The 18085-nt window shown below is 38.2% G+C and overlaps 1 protein-coding gene across 2 annotated transcripts in view; it reads right to left on the bottom strand.

The window, feature by feature from the left end:
- The window catches only part of LOC139714014 (arginine kinase-like), a 40152-nt gene that overhangs the window by 9703 nt on the left and 12364 nt on the right, over positions 1 to 18085 (bottom strand). The window contains exon 1 of one of the 2 annotated variants that reach the window (XM_071625740.1): positions 11890 to 12023. The exons of the other annotated variant lie outside the window; for it this stretch is intronic. The gene's annotated coding sequence lies outside the window, so the exon portion shown is untranslated. Of the gene's footprint in view, positions 1 to 11889; positions 12024 to 18085 lie in introns of those variants that run through there. 2 annotated transcript variants of the gene reach the window in all.

The following is an 18085-nucleotide window of genomic DNA, read 5'->3' as shown; positions in this document are numbered from 1 at the left end:
ACACTCTATAGAATATTACAGAATATTTTTGTTCAGCCTATACAAGGAAGTTGTCTGCTTTGAAATTCCAACGTTTCCCCAGTCTTGTGCTCTCAGCTATATACTTTGTATCATTAGAGTGTGTTATTCGTACATCAAACGACGTTCATTTCCCGAAAAGAGACCCTAAAGGATTCGTCCTCTCAAGCATGTATCTACATGTAAGTCCTCCAATAGTATAGAGAATGCACCATAATTATCACACATTTCTTTATCTTTGTCCCCCTCCGAAGGGCGTCAGTAATCTCAAAAATCAGACGGCTCGAGAAAAAACATATCGAACATTATGACATGAAGTTCAAGTCCCAGATGGGTAATAATTATATTTGATGACATTATATCGATATGAGGGTTGCTCTTAAAACTGACACTGGTGAACCATTTGCAAACAAAGAAAATATTTGTATATAGGGTACGAAGGCTAGACAATTAACATCGCTGTTCATGTCATTTCATGACGTTTATCACAGTATACACTGGTATATACTCACAGAAAGTTCAAGACAAGATCGGTCATGATTTGATAACATGATAACAATTTAAGGTTTGCTCTTAAAACTGTGACACTAGTGACCCATCTGCAATGATATAAAATGTCTGTATTGGGTACGACAGCTAAACAATATTAACATCGCATGTTCGTGGCATTTAAAAGCGTCTATCACAGAGCACTGCTCATGAGTACGATTTACAATATATTTACGAAGATACACATACACATACACATACACATACACATACACAAAAAGCGTATTATTATTGAGTCTTGTCTTGAGAAATGTCTTGCTCGTATAAGTGCCTATCAAAGTCCACAATCTTCTTCGCGACTTTAGCCAACTTTCGGGACACGGGGGATGAGCTCGATCCAAAGACTGTCAATTTCCGCCTGGTAGCAAGGCTATGGTTTCTTCAAATACACCATTATCGTTATCCCTATATGTTTGCCCAGCGATGACAATAATTGTTATGTATGCTCGTGTCGGCAATTTGCGTTTATCAGATAACCGGTTATTCCTCTTCCCTTTCACCTTCAAACGAACTTCACACCTTTGCACTGAAGTCGTTTAGCTCACGTCTGTGCATACTACTCGAGGCACGATTGCTCATGCATTTCTTACACGCCAGAATACATCCGTTGTCATGGCAATGCCTTCGCATTATATTTCATGCAGTTGAACGTTTGTCGTTTTAAGCCCCGTTATGGAAGGAAATTTATTGTCTTGATGGTTGTCAAAACTGTGCTTTTGAGTTATGAATGCTGCTAAAGTAATAATGTGGGGTTTTTTTTTAATCTCCTTGTATTGAGGAAGGTGTGGGTCTGCCATGATATACATCATGAACATGGTCTTCCGAAACTTGCAATGACCAAGCACCCGGTATGCTGTGTGCTATGAATGGTTATGAATGGTATCTTTTTGTTGTAGGTTTAAATTTCTAAATACTTTTGTCGTCATTATCACCACCACCACCATCACCACCACCACCACCATCATCATCATCATCATCATCATCTCCTTCGTCTTTTCAGTTGACGTGCAGTTTCTATTTCTCCACCTCCATTTCGGAATCACAGTTTAGAGGATTTGTAACAAATCAGACGCTGACGTTTTATTTGAAGGGTGATCTGAATATCCGATTATAAATCTTCAGCGCTCTCCCGTAATGAAGATACTGAAATATAAAGTGATACAGGGTATATCTTATTTGAAAAAAAAAATCCATATCCACTGGCCTTGTCTATGTAATTTGATTGGTATTCTTTTCCATTGAATGTTTGAGTCGAGTCGAACCGACGTGCGACACAAAGTACTGGTTTCCTGCATCAAACGAGAAAACATTGTTATTGCTGGAAAATCCGGTAGGTGTGGACATCATACCCATGTCACATCCCTTAGGACACGTTCGTAAAAAGGTTTCACCTAACAATCTTTCAGATTTAAAGTGGGAGCCAAAAAAAAAAGAAGACACGTTTGTTGGATGGATTGTGAATGAAATGCTTTAAGTGAATGAATGCACCATGTTACCAAGAAAAAAACAACTTCGTATTATGCAGTAAATTTATACGCTATATTATCACTTATCAATATAACATATTATTGCATTACTGCACTGCAGGGAACCTTTAAGGAGAGTCTATAAATAACAAGCTCTCGCTGCAAAGTGAAAGCCCAACAAAATCCAATGGCAGAGTCGCACCGCTGAGCCATCAAACGGCTGCATTCGATATAAGAGGTAAGGCTGACGCAGTGGGAATAATGATATACAGAGCAGTGCTTGAATACATTGCGGCGCACGACACCACCACTCCGTACGCAATGTGTGGAGAATACTCGCCGGCATCTCATTATACCTGAGAGAGCTGTACGGTTTTCTCTATGCCTGTCTTGGCAACGGTTACACCCCGATAGAAAACTGACGATGAAATGTTTTCGGGACTATTGGTAAAATGCAAACACATAAACTGCGAATAGGATGAAACAGATTTGATAAATCCAACGAAAGCAAGAGATGCTGTGCAATACATGCGAAAAGTGAAGAGAAAAAATAGATAATGCATTTATGTGTGTTAATTATTATGGTTATGTCTACATCGTAAGTATTCATACGACAGGATATCATCACCGTCACTGTTTACATGAGATTTCCTTTCTTTCCCTCATAACCATAGCCTTTCATCATGAATAGTATAAATCTTTTCAAGTTTAAAGCGCTGCTTTTTCTTCCATTCATTTTCAGTCACGTATATATACATGTATGTGAGAGAGGAATAAAGAGATATTGTATATTCCATGAATGTCGCATATGCCTGTGCGTCGGCTGGATCTGTAGTAGACTATATAGTTGCAATATAAAATTCCATGGAGCAATGAAAGCTCAAATATTTGTGATTTTGATCAAAGCATGCTCATGCATTTTCTCTCGTTGCAAAAGCTTACATGCTACGTGCGTTCATTATGCACATCTAGTTGTGTAAAAGGTCAGGATATCGACATGTGTAGAAAGCAGTTCCCAATCTACGCAAGACAGGTGGCACTGTACCCTAGCAGCCCCCATCGCCCTAGAGGCATTGTCCATCGAGTGTGATTGTTTTGTTTTTCTTTTGGTTTTTGTTTTTTTATTTCTTGTGTGTGTGACCCGGTATATTTCCGCGCTGGTGTCATCAAGCCCAAGCATAAAGAAAATCGTTTAATCACTATCGTTTGTGAGGTTATATTGTATTCTTGTAAGTGAAGTGTTTTTCATATTAAAGAAAAACAAAAACAACTTCTCAACCACTGTAGTCAGTTTCTGTATTATGCAATAATTCAAGCCATCTCGAGGTTACACAAAAAGCACCGAATTTCTTCTCGGAATATATTTGTTCACGTTCATATTTGCGTTTCGTGTACGGCAATACATGATTGTTATGATCGTTAATGTTGAACAATAATTCGACAAACTTGGCAGCATATCTTTATGCACTAAATACGAGAGAGTCACTTTTTTTCCAAGATGTTTATTTCGTTGCTGTTATAGAGAATATCGTCAAATATTTCGTGCCTAAATGCATTGCCTAACTTTTGGTGTATTGAGATGATAATAGACAAACTCATGGACTTTGAAAAAAAATAAAATGTATGCTGTTACTCCAATCCAAAGTCCATTAAAAACAGGAAAAGAGGAGAGATAAAGACACTTGATATAATATTTGATATGATTATAGTTGTCCCTATTTTTACTCACGAAATATATTCTCTTTCTTCAGGGTTACCGGGTGAATGCTTTGTTAGAAATGTGTGCGTCTTCAACTGCTACCCTCATAGGACAAGGTTCAGCCCCTTAGCTCTCCTTTGTAGCTAGTACCTTGATACTAGTAACCTGTACTCGACACTCCTGAATTTAATCGCGGCTCGAGAAGCAAGTTTTCCCAAACGTCATTATAATCTCGGAGTCTCGCAGTTCCGTCAAGAGCGGTTTCAAGGGAGGTTTCCCTAAGTATGAATGTGGATTGAATGAATGCAGCTTTGTAATTAGGATACACGAATAAAGTTTGAGGATAATCCGTTTGAAAAATGTATGAATTGCAGAAGTTTTTGTGTCGTCATCTCTGGACCAGAAGACTACAACAATCCATAACTTCACTGTAGAAAAACGAAAAAAAAATATAAAGAAAATATATAGACAATTCCTCATTATTTTCAAATGAAAGAACACATTCCTTTGACTTGTTACTGACGTAATTGTATTAGGGGTAGAAATAACCCCCTGCTCTCTGGAAAGGTTAGCATTTGCTCTTCCATTATGCTAGAAAATGAAAGTTTATTTTCTTTACATATTTTTTTTTTCTGTCGTGACGTCATGAACGGTTGTAGTCTTCTCATCCAGCGATGGCGGCACCGAAACTTTACAAATTCATAACTACTGAACGAAGTGTTCGATTTTCCTCGAACTTCGCTGATGCGTTCTCCTTATATTACTGCATTCACTAAATCCACACAATAATATGTGAAGAAAACTTCCCTATCAATTTATAATGTCTTCCAACTGGTGTACAGACACTGTGGGAGGATGACTAACAGTGCAGTAAATTTTCGATCACTACGCACGGCAGCCATTTCCTTGACGGCAAACAGTAGCAAGAAACCAAAATCGTGATCATTCGACATTGTTTTATTCCCTTTCACGGTATTAATGCAGCATTTTTTTTTTTACATAGACATAACAGCACTAAAATATATATATGATACACTTTAGATTTTGCATGGACGTCTTACATTACAAAATGATGTATAACCTTCGGTTTCGTGCTCGTCATTTCTTTGATAGGAAGCAAAACCACTAGAGTTCATAACCGCTTACTGAGTAGAAAATTCAAGTTTGTGACTTTGCGTTGGTGATATGGGATTGACAATTCATATAAGCATGATAAGTGGACCTATAAAATCAGCATTCAGTCACTCGGATTCCTCGGTATTTAGGTCAAGCCCCCTCGATGCACACCATCTCATGTGAGCATGTTATGTCAACATGGCCCTTTAACAATGTAAGGGAATACATCCGTCACGGATCACTTTCCTTAACGGCTTTATATCGCTTCAGCCTCAGAGTTGCTTGAGTCTATTTTGATAACGTTTAAAGCTCAGTATAGGGTTCGGACGCCTTTATCATGGACACATGTTAAAAAAATGCACACTACAACACGATTCTACACAATTGCTTTCTTTAATAAAACCGAACAAATACTATAATCACTAAAAACCACATGTCACCATGTTTGGCTAAAGAGACTAAAACTATTATGTATCATATTACGACCCAAACGAAAACAATTTATCAGCTTGATATCATTCGTCTCACTTCCTTCGACACTATCTTAACCCTTCCTTCGTGGACATCGCTCTCGGTAGCCCGATTAACAGCGATGTCTTAATTTCCATTCTCCATTCGACTTTGATCAATTAGACTTTTAAACCTCTGTGCCCAGCTGAGCTAGACTGGGGGTGTGCATGTATCCTGACTATGTTCAGACAACTCCAAGAAGGATATTAATATCACGAGTACTCTAACCGCCCCTTATCCAAAACGTGCCAAAGGTTACACACGATATCAATTCTGCACGTAGACCGAATGAAACGCAGCTTCTTTCACTAACCCCACCCCATCCCCGGCATAGATCAATGAATTATTGGGGGGGGGGGGTGGGATCTTACAGCAATTTCGCTTTGCCACATGTGCACACCTTTATCACTTCAAAATCTGGCATCAGTCTTAAAGCACTTGTCTGCTTGTGGCGTAATTAAATTGAAAACTGCAAAACCCCAATTAGCTGCCTAATCATCAGATGATTTCTTAGGAAAAGTTTTATGAAAAGCACCCCTTCTCCAGATTCTGATTTCACCTTGTTTGAAACACCATGAAATGAATTGACCTGTTAGTAAACATACCGGTAAATGGTTTCAGCCTGTCATACACAAATTCAATTACACTTTTGAACTGTTGAGAGAAAATGTTTAAAGTTCTTTGAAGAACCCCAAGGACCAACGACAAATCAACCCCCCCCCCCCCCAAAAAAAAAAAAATGAAATGAAATGATATGCGTGAAAATGAAATATGGAGTTAAAGTTTATCGGGCATTTAATAATCTCGTCTGACATTACAACAAACAACTTCTTGATGCACCTGTGCTGGGAGCGGTTAGATTGCATAAAGCGCGCTTACAGCGCACACGTGTAAGTGGGTCGCCATCAAAGAGCAGAACCTTTTTGGTCGCCATATACGGTTTCACCTGCCCCGGACTTTGTCCGGACTACGTGCAACTCCGAGCGTATTTCGATGTGACCATACGAACGGAAAATACGGCTGTCCGATATCGCTTTCGGTACTGCGTATTTTAGCAAATATTAATATGATATCGCCGCAAGTCGAGATAAACCACGATACGGTGTATTTGAGGAAGTACTGGGACAACAGTAGGAGTAGAGAGGGAAAGGGGTCGTGGTGTTGATTCAAGCTCGATTGAAATAAATTACAAGAACAACGATTACACTCGAGTTTCTTCATGATTTTACCTCCTTGCTCCAGGTTATCATGGCACAGTGTCCTCTTTGTATAGTCACAATCGTGTCATGGCGTCAATAATTAGTCTAGACACGTGGGTCAATACAGACGAAGTATTTGAGCAATGAGTCATAAATCACATTTTTACAAGAATGTTGACACGAAAAATGTTCGTGCCAGCTGTACACGAAGGCTGCGTGATGTGGCAGATGTGAAACATATACTTGAAGCAGGTGTTCAGATGAAAAAAAAACAATAAAAATAAATCCTTAATCGCACTGAAAATACTGATAAGACATATTGCAGTTATCAATAATTTTAGGTGCAAGGGACGGAAAAAAGTGGACAACGAAAACCTCTTTTTTATCGGTTGTTGTTTAATGTACTGAATTCTTTACTAAAATACGGCAGTCTCTCCGTACTTTCATCTTCAGTTCAAAGTCAAAACGACATCTGCTCTTAGAAAGTCAGAAGTACATAGATTCGAGGTCTGTTTGTTTTCCAAACAGCAGAATAAACGCATCACAAAGTATGAATGACTAACATTCTTTAGATTCAACAGTCATGGTGACTGCAAACAATGAATGCAGGCACTTGAGATTTCTTCAAACATTCTTGAGTCTTCAAACATTTCAAATATACGTGCACTTTGTTCCCGGAGCAGTCGCTCTAAGCGGAACCAATAATGTCTGCCTGATGCATGCAAGTCGTAAAAAACAACAACCCATACAAATAGAAACCAATCAATAAAATCTCAATGAAATGTGTTAAATACCAGGAAGAATAGTCCTCAATTTGGTGTTGGGTATAAAGTATCAGCCATGTTACATAACGGATTACAATTGCAATATACAACTGCTATATGAGGAAAGATTTTACAAAACATTTCTGACTTGATGTAAGTCACAACAGAAAGTTTGTATTCGCCTCTGTCATTCATACATCACGCAGACAGCCTTAACACCCATTCGACAAAGTCTATCATTGCCTGTTTGGCATTGTAACAGACTATAAACGTTTATACGTGAAGTAATTTGGAAAATCATCCACCCTATATGATTTCTTCTATTTTTCTCCAGGTGCCTTCACGTTAAAGACTAAAAATATATTCTACTCAGATGTTTACCTATTACAAAGGATTTGCAAATTTAGGGTTTGATGATATATATATATTTTTTTTTAGAGAGAGAGAGAGAGAGATGACAGCATGTCACCACATAATAAAGAATTCTTTGTATGGTGTGGTAAGGAATTATTAAAGGAAATCTTTCAAAACTGAAAGGTTGGCACTATTAGTCAATGGATCACTCATAAAATGTGTCACGTACGTATGTCATTTCGGAGAAAATGTACACTATTTTATATGTGACTATATAAAATTCCATTAGCATAGGAGGAAACCAAGATGCTATCCGCTTCTGTTCCAGGAAATTGTGAAGATTCCCCTTTCACATCGTACTAGTATTCTCGAACATGCTGAGAACAGGGTTAGACGGAAATAACTCAACTTGCAATGTTATGTACAGCAAGAGCTGAAGAGTCGCATACTTATACTAACACACTAATGACCGACGTATTATGATACTATGTGTCAGCGACCCACAGCTCCTGTTTACCATATTTTACCCACGCCATTGACACAAAAACCACGAAAAGCCTCTAAAATTCCTGCCTGTAGGACAATCTACTCCGTGGGCCATCACGTAATTCAAGCAAATCTAATTGTTCCATGGCAGAGCAAAACATATCGTTCTCCGTTCATTTCTACAATAGTACCGTCATAGATCTTGCTTAGTGTAGCTTGACGTCTCACAACACATTTCCTTCCGCGTTTGAATTTGACCCGAAACTTTGACCCCGAGTTCCGATGTCAATTGCGATCCGGTGGTCTGTTGGCATAGTAACGTATATAAACAGCTTTCGGGTTTCGTAGCAACGTGCTTGAGCCTGTAGTGAAGACGACTGTCTGCACTGAAACTCGTATGGTTGCACTGTGAAGTGTAGTCAAGAGTGAGCCCAGACGCATGGAGAACAGCTTGAATGGTTGATATGCACGCTGTTATCCATATATTTACAATTTTTCATCTCTCTCTCTCTAGTTCCATGATTATTCTAATGAAGAACGTTCGAACCATACTTGATAGGTCAATCTGTTACTTTCTATTCTCCTTAAGATGGTAAAGAGAAACATAAATCTGAATTAGAAAAAGTAAGATCCGGAGGGGGGAACGTTTTTGTGTGTGTGTCTTTTTTTTTTTTTTTTTTTGGCAACATCAATATTTTAAACCTTTGAAAGCAAATGACATGTAGCAACTCTTTTGTTTTTGTTTTGATGTCTGTAGAATAAAAAGTGATTGTCAAGGCTAATGAAACTAAGGTACATCATCTAATTGCAATGTTTTAGTTGAGTCGCACAATAATAATATGACGTATATTAAGGTGAGACAAGAAAGATAACTCCACAAGTTTATTCACCAATAACCCAAAACATTATTGCGTCACTTTGCTCGATGGTGTTAAATGCAGTTTACATAATTATGTATAATTAAGATGTGTTAATGAGCTGTGAGAAAGAAGTCAGCGTGGGGTTGGACTTTGGGCAACCGTGTCGCTGATTTATCTCTCTTCAAGGATGATGAATTATCATTTTACTCGAGTTCTACTTGTCAGTCTGAAAGTTCTCATTAACAATTAGTCTATGCAGGGCAAAGTCCACATCGTGAAAGTAGGACCAACGTTTGCTAATTAATTCTGCGTGGAACTTGCGCATCAAGCAGCGTAATAATCCCATGCAATCATATATCTCGGGGGTAAGTAATAGAGTGCCGCAGGTGAAGTGAAGCAAAAAGATCAGTAAAGTGTTTGCTTCAAATGATTAAATACCCGCGTGATACCACGTGATGTGATCACATGATTTTTAAGGTTCACATCCGATGAAAGCTAATTTCCAGAATAATTCGAAAAATGAATATATCACGCGTATCGTATAAGGTACTTGACGTCCAGACTGAGAATATTAATGTGGCTGCCATCACCTTTCGATTGACTGGTTTACTAATGTGTTTAAATTCATGGACAGAACTTCCACACAGCTGCGTAGGGCTGGATATTCGTCGTATTTGTTTATTTCAGCGCCATTTTGTCCTTTCGTGTTATATGTACTTGAACGATCTGGTTGTTCCTTGGACGGGGGAGAGTTTGAAATAATGCAATCACTACTGACATTTTAAGAGATGACAGTCCCCATTGTGTGCAAAACCTTTCATGGGGGATAAAAATCACTCAGCAAAGAAACATCTGAGCTCAGTACAATACATTATAAAAAGTTAGCTTATATTGGCATTAGGTCGGGCAATTTGTAGTCAGACCTTGGTAAAAAGTACTATAGTCTAGTTTTTGTGCATTAAGCTACATATATTTAACTTCCTCGCATTTTGAGACGATTTAAAAAACTACGAAAAAATGTTATTCGTCGGATAACAGGTAGCATTGTCATCTTCGCGGCTTTGTGTAAATGGAAGTACAATGCGTGAAAACGCAATGCCATGCACGTTTTGTCACATGAAGAACACACTCGTCTGTCGTGTCTGGACCACTTCATCGTAGTGGAGACGGGGACCATCAAGGGGTGCAGCGGAGGAGTGCGTTGCTACAACGAATCGAACAAAGCTCTTGTGGGGGTTGCAACGCTATCACCTAGAGACGGGCTATTGACCACGCTGGCAATCAATAGATCTCAGGTGATTTAAAAGGACCGTACGGGTCGGTGTGCCAAACCAAATGTCTTTAGTGTTCTCAATAGAAAAGATTCACAACTGCTACGTTTCCTTGTATTTGACGCTCAGTGTGCAAATAATCACGTTCAAGGAGCGAGCAGGTATCAATAAATACGATCAGCCAGCTTAAAGACAAAACGGAAATGAAGTCTTGGAAAGCCTATTCTAATGACTTTTGACGCTCTAGATGAAATATTTCAGCGTTTTTGCAAGCTGGTAAAAGGAAATGCATAGAAAAATCCCACCCTGAAATGATGACGATTCATGCATATCTATTATAATATTTCAGTAGACCATATATATGATAGTGATGAGTGATGGGTCTGTTATTTCTTGTTGGAAAATCTCATCAAATGCAGGAATTGTTCTAAAATGCACAATCAGGATACTGAAAATATAATAGAAGCAGCTGCTGCGTGGAAGGATCTATATAAATCTACATCTATGTTAAATTAAGCCTCACTACGGAAGTCGCTAAGTAGGCCTATATACCTAATGTCACCTATGGTCCTATAGAAACCACGTCTTGAACAGGGAAGATGATTAATCAATAAATCAATCCATCAGGGGAAAAAACTGAAAACGAATGAAGTATCTATAAAGTTTTACTGTAAATTGTAAACAGCCATCATGATTTGATTTAAAGAGTTCGAAGTGAGGGCAGGAAGAGCGAGAGTAATATCTGGGAAGAACCAAAGGACAACTGAAGACAAGAGCAAAGTAAAAAAAAAAAAAGGAATTAGCGAAAATTTGTGTTAAAGAATGCGGTGTCTTCCCCTGTTGCTTCTTCATCATCGTTCTGAACAGGTTGAATATCATCCGAGGTCTCATTCTCATCTCCGGGCATAGAAACAAAATCTTGCTTGGCACTGTTTATCATGAAGGTGTCGGAACAGCCAATCAGTGTCGAGCCAGAGACCCGGCCCCCTGAATACAATTATGTTAATTAGTATACTGCATTCCATCTGACGGACTGCAGTCTTCAAGCAGCCATGTTTGTGAGATGGCGATTTGGAGAAAGCGTTTTCAACACTGTTTCGCTTGACGTAATACAGCGTATTACAGCGATGCGATGGCTATAGAACATTTTTTAACATATAACGGTATCAAATCTCCGCCCAAGACCGAACACTCTCTTCCTATATGAATGCTCTAATTCCTTTTCAGACATCTTGGTGTCACCAGGTCAACTACAATAGGGGCAAAGATATTCGTTCTCCCGTTAGCTTCCTCATCTCTTGATTTTGCTGGGGCATTTAAATCTTTTATATACTAGAGCTCATTCTATCAACAGAGCATTCACTAAACAAAATGTAGCTGAAATACAAACGACCTAATATGCCTTTCCTGCTTTCGCTCGTCACGGTATAGACATGATTTGCAAATCTCCATTCAATTTTTCATGAGAAAAAATAAATGCTCTCAATTTCACAGAACGCAACGAAAGAAGCACGCTACTCAGCACTGCCAGCAAACGAAACCAAAGAGGATAATAAATTATGCTAGTCTCTTCCTTTTATTATTTTTTTCTACTCACCGGCGAAGTAGAGAAGGTGCGACACACAGAAGGCGGTACGTCCTACGAGCTGGATCAGACGAGGAGTGACGCTATATGCTTCCGTGCGATTCGGCTTCGCAGCATAGCAAACCGAGCAAGCGAGCGAGAGGAGTAAGAAACACGCCAGGGTCTGGTCACGTGACGTGTGCCTCCTCTGACGTAACGGAGCGGCGTTCCGCCACATTGATTAAAGGCTTTCTGGGTGGACATTGAAGTCAAGGAATGGATTTGTATGGCCGCCCATTCGTGTCAATCACACACTTTATCTACTGTCATGTGATGTTCACTTGCGGACAATCATATTCCTACATAATTCTATAGTCATATTCGGTCCTACTTGCATCAAGGTAATAAAATTGTATTTAGAGTTGCTATCTAATATAAATCCGAGTAAGGGAGTTTAGCAAATACATCAAGGGGAGGGGGAGAGAACGGGGGAAAGAAAAGAAAAGAATGAAAAGAAGAAGAAAACTGAGACGACAAGAAGAAGAAGGACAGAGAAGAGGACAGGAAGAATTATGTAAGATTGAGAGATAGGAGAAACGGAATCAAGATTAAGGAGAAAATAAACGCGGAAGAAGAAAAAAAAAAACAACAACAGCCGAAGAGGAGAGGAGGATAGATGAGAAGGGGGAGATGAAACGTGGAGGAATGAGAGGTAGGAGGATGATGGGTGGAGGAGGAGGAGAAGGGTGATGATGATGATGAGGAGGAGGAGGAGGGAAGGGGAGGAGAAGAAGAAAGGGAGTGGAGGAGAAGGGAAAGCATACAGCGGTGTTGGTTTGAAAAGACTCCCTTCTTATAATATCACTCATTAGTTGATCAACATTCGAGTGAGAACGTCGTAAACGAGGTGAAAACATTATTATTCCATTCAAAAAATGGGGTCTGAAAAACGTGCATAACGCACACATTGTACACACACACACATACACACACTCTCTCTGAGCATGCTGTAATCCATGCTAAATTTCTTGCTTGACAGTTTTCAGAGGCTATACTAAAATGTTGATGACACCATATTTTGCAAGCTAATGAAATCTAGGCCAGATTGCTCAACGATGCTGATTGAAAGTAAAGGTGTATATAATCCTCCCTCGTGGATGCTCTCAGGTCAGTTACCAACTCTAGGATCATATTCCGAAGATGACAAAAGCCATGAGATTTACACCTGCACAAACACTTGAAACTGCACACCTTTTACTCAACACTTTCTTTTACGGGGAATGAAAACATCAGTAGCTGTTAGATCTATACCGTCAGTCTGCAGGGAAGCGAGTACAACCAGACAATGAATAAAATAAAGGGACACTTTTGCCAGATGATGTCTGTCACCTAGCGATATCGTGAGAATAAAGGTCTGTGGATACATTTGAAATATTCTGCAATTCTTTCTTGAAGGGAACAGGCTGGTACGCTTACATGCAAGTATTCGAATCTATATTTGGACATTTTTCTATCCCGAGGATCTAGTAGCAAGCTATTCTATTCACCTGTCCTCATCATGCATTTCGATTACTGGAATCCAATTTGCACATTATTACACTCGTTGCTATACCACACATGCCTCCAGCAAGAATTTCTGGTTGTAGAGAACACCCTTTCTCACGGAGGTATGGATAGAATTAATTTGTACTGGTCTATTCAATTCAGACACGCCCTCAAATATAGATTCCTTGTTAATGTCCCTAGCAGAATGCAGCAAAACAACCAAACAAAATTGTTATCTGATGTCCTCAAACCTTATAGAAGTTCATTTGTGTTACTCTTCCGTTGTATCTTGCAATGTCGTAATCATATTTCATCATGCTGTTTATAATGTATTCAGGAATGTGCTTAAGAACACCTTGGCTGAAACATGCTGCTACTAAATTAGTTATGAAAAGCTTATATGCTTTAGAGTGCTTTCAAGTACATGTACTATGAATCACACACACCCACAAAATCGTATTTGGTTAAGATTCTTTTTCCTATTGGTATACAGTGGAAATCTAATTAAACGACCTTGTAAACGCAAGTAAACAATCATTGGACTGTCTGACGACGGATATTAGTACTACATGATGTGTAAAAATAAATGACAAGAAAATATTAACACAAAACAAAGAGACAATTTGATGATCAAGACATGGAAACCACGGCTGGTTCTAGCAGTTCCAAAGCCAGGGGAATGATTTGAATGCGGTACTCCAAAGATGAGAATGAAGTCGAAGTAAAGGATGATGTGGACTGAGAGAGACACAGAAGAGTTAAAAAGAGAGCCTTGACGAAATGACGAAAAGACGAAGTATTCGAAACTATATTATCATCTGACATCATTAAACAATTATTAAAAACAAATATTAGACTCCGAATCTGTAAAGTAATACGTCACTCCTTGGAGGTTTTCTGTCTTTATACAGTATAGGCCCTATATACGCATTATTATGTGCATTCATAACAATACATGCATGTCTACATACATACATACGCACAGCATACATACCTTTTTTGTATATATATATATATATACAAACATATACATATTAACACAGTGATACGTTCATGTAACCTTCATAACTACTTAGTATATAAGCATTTTACTTCGGTCAGCAATGTACAGTAAATCTTGGATGCTCGGCATGTGCTGGGCCATCACTGTATGGAATTTATCGCCACCTTATAGGAAATACGAGTATGTTATCGACAGAGTCATTTAAGAATTAATTAAAAACTTACTTGTTTCATGATATTTGAAATGTTTCAGTTTCTTTATTGTATCTTTATCATTTTATCTTTAAGTGCACCTTCAGTATTTTTATTGGATTTGACGCAATATGAATTGCAACTACATAGATGATAATAGCAACAATCATACACACGTAAAAATATGTAAATGTATTGTTAGAGAAAGAGATTGAAAAATGAGATAATTGAAGATTGTATCCACGAGTTGGCAGTGTTGTTTGATACTTTTTTAATGTGTTTTGCTCTTCTTTTTATAAATCCAGTTTACCTTTTACCAGTGTTTTACAGACATGGAGAGATCAGATCCATTACTATACCTATCAGAAATTGAGCGTAATTACATACATGCACAATGACCGACTTAATCAACTGATGGCTGTGCAGTCAATCTTTGACACAGATGCTGAAACAGGGGAATAGCGTGATTTAGATGTCCATGGAATGACCCCCCCCCCAAAAAAAAAAAAAAAAAAAAGAGGAAAAAACGACTGATGATGAAGTGGGACGGTTGACAGGGAAATTAGCTCGTCGGAGAAGCAAAGCTCTGCGACAGTTATCATTACATGAAAGCCATATTTCACATGAGATTTTCGGTAATTTATAGCAACATCGTAAACGTATAACTGGATGCTACCGGGAAAAGGAAGATGTGTGTGTGTGTGTTTTTTTGTGTGTGTTTGTGTGTTTGTGTGTGCGTTTGTGTGTATATATCTCTTTCCCTCTCTATCTCTCTCTCGATATATATATAAATATATCTTTATGTGTGAGTGTGTGTGTGTGTGTTTGTATGGGTGTTTGTGTGTATCTATCTCTTTCCCTCTCTCTCTCTCTCTCGATATATATATATATATAGGCCTTTATATAATATATATATATATATATATATATATATATATATATATATATACATACATATGTATGTATATATATATATATATATATGTACGTATAATATATACATTTAAGTATATATATATATATATATATATATATATATATATATTCAGGCGTTGGCTTTCCATCCAAAGACCAGCGTTCGATTCCCGGCGGAGACCAATTTTTCAACTCTTGCGCTTTTCCGAAAAGGAGGAACAGTATAGAGGAATAATGATGTCAAAGCTACGCACCGATTTCTCCTTGCTTTCCTATATCTCACACACACACACACACACACACACACACACACACACACACATATATATATATATATATATATATATATATATATATATATATATACATACATGTATATATTTGTGTGTGTGTGCAGGTGTGTTTACCTGGTGAGAGCATGTGATAGAGAGGTATTAACAGTGGTATCTTCTCACGCTTTGAGCCACAAGAGAAAGAGAAGGAAGAAAAACCCTCAGACCATTATTGACCTGTGATTTTTTTACCCTTTGCCAGATTCAGCAACAACCACATTTTGCAAAATGACTCTTTTCACCTTCACAATACCCCAACGAGCAGGTGACCCAAGCAAGGTATATCAGTGCAATAAAATGTGGACATTATCCCCTGTGTTTCATGATACATTGTATACTGATATTACACGACAATAGCAATTTCTGCAGACAGATTCACAAAATGATGTCCATTATTATTTTCCTTTCAAGATCGAGAAAGATAGAGGGATAAATGACTTATCTGATGAATTTATAAACAGATTTATAAGATTGTCAAAAAGGCAAGCCTACAGGAGAATAGGTAAGTAGTTTGGGCAATTGTGAGGCTGGACGAATTAATGAAGAAGGCGAGGGTATATCAAACTGATTGTACTGCACTCGTGTAAAACATCTTATGTAAGAGTTGTGGAAATGATATTTAACATAATCGTTATCATTGTGGCGGACAACACTGATTTGTAACTGATTCTACTTCAAATGAAACTGATGAGAAGACTACCTCATCACAAGCAATATAAGATGTACATTCAAAATTGATATGCTTTCCCCATCGACTATCATTCAAGTACTTCAGACTGTAAATAAAATATATTTGTCACGCTTGTAAGTTTATTTGTCAATTCGGCAACTTCCACTTCGGCATGTTGGGCGTATTTCACCGTATGGTTTCGTTTTATTATTACCTATTTTCTATACAATTCTGCGTATTGACCTCCTCCAACGTTATCCTTCGTTGTTATGATGAGGATGTTTAGGCACATATGGCTTCATGACTGTCCTTGCAACCATGCTTTCTATCTTTCGAGAAAATGTTTTTTTTTTGTCCCCCCCCCCTCCCCCCCCCCCCCACACACACACACTGGTCAACTGGAGTATAATAGAGCTTCAAATCACCACTGTGCAGATTTGGAAATTGCATCCCTACAAATATTCTATAAATCGTACAACAGTGTATGCAGCACTGGCGCATGATGGGCATGATGGGAGAGCATTGTGCCAAAGTAAAAATAGGTATACCAAAAGGGAACGGAAATAGAGTCATGATGATAATGATACCAGAGATGGGTCGACTAAAAGACATAAGTGGTCAGCAAATCACGGTCCTTTGTTTTCAATTCTTATTTGTTTTGTACTCAATGTTGCAAACAAAAAAGGACAAGTGCGTTGTGCAGGTCAATAGAGAGACAAACTATGAGTGGTTGCATCAAAATATAATCAGTTTCTGCAACTTGGCAGCCACAGTAAGCAGGCAGCCCCAATGTAGATGTGCATTACACCATTCACAGACCTATAATGATGTTTGCAGAAGTATAACAGAAAAGAAAAAAAGCACATCAAAATATAATCATTATCTATCTATCATGCGTGCCCAAATTAAAACTATTATATTTTGTATTATTTGCCTGAGCATGGGATATCTCCAAGCTTGTGACATGTAGGTAGGATTCTTTATAATAACTTATGATCATAAAAGTAAATTTGTCATTTTCTTCCACAAGCGGAGGCTCATTTCTCGAATTGTTATACCAATATAAACCAGATCATAGCGTACAACATAAACAGACATATCGTTAATGCAACGTACCAGATTTAAGAAGGGGCTGTTTTGTTTTTCAAATGTAATTTTCAAATATGTTTTTGCGTGTGTGTGTGTGTGTGTGTGTGTGTGTGTGCGCGCGCGAGTGTGTGTGTGTTAGTTTTTGTGCAAAATCGATAGTTGAAATTGAGTGTGAGGGACATTGATGTTCTTTAGAGGCTCTAGTATTATTATCATTATTGACTATTAAGTTTGAGTAATGAATGGTGATTTAGACTGCCTCTTAATCATTCACCAGCGTCATGACAGAGGAATGAATGAACATCCAACAAATTTCGCCAAATCAAAGATGGGGGGAAAAATTAAAATTTGCGCTTCTAGCCTCTGACAATAAGGCGATATTCCGACGTTTCATATAAAGAGTTACACGTCGATACGGTCCAAAATTATTCAAGGAGAAGATGCAAATTGAAGATCATCTCTTCTTCAAGTTATGTGTTGCCCC

Source organism: Diadema antillarum, unplaced genomic scaffold (assembly GCF_040938485.1).
Source record: "Diadema antillarum isolate AM-2024a unplaced genomic scaffold, OU_Dant_1.0 seq00002132_RagTag, whole genome shotgun sequence".
NCBI classification, from domain to species: Eukaryota; Metazoa; Echinodermata; class Echinoidea; order Diadematoida; family Diadematidae; genus Diadema; species Diadema antillarum.
Note: the sequence above shows the minus strand (reverse complement) of the source record. Positions and strands in the feature narration are given on the sequence as shown.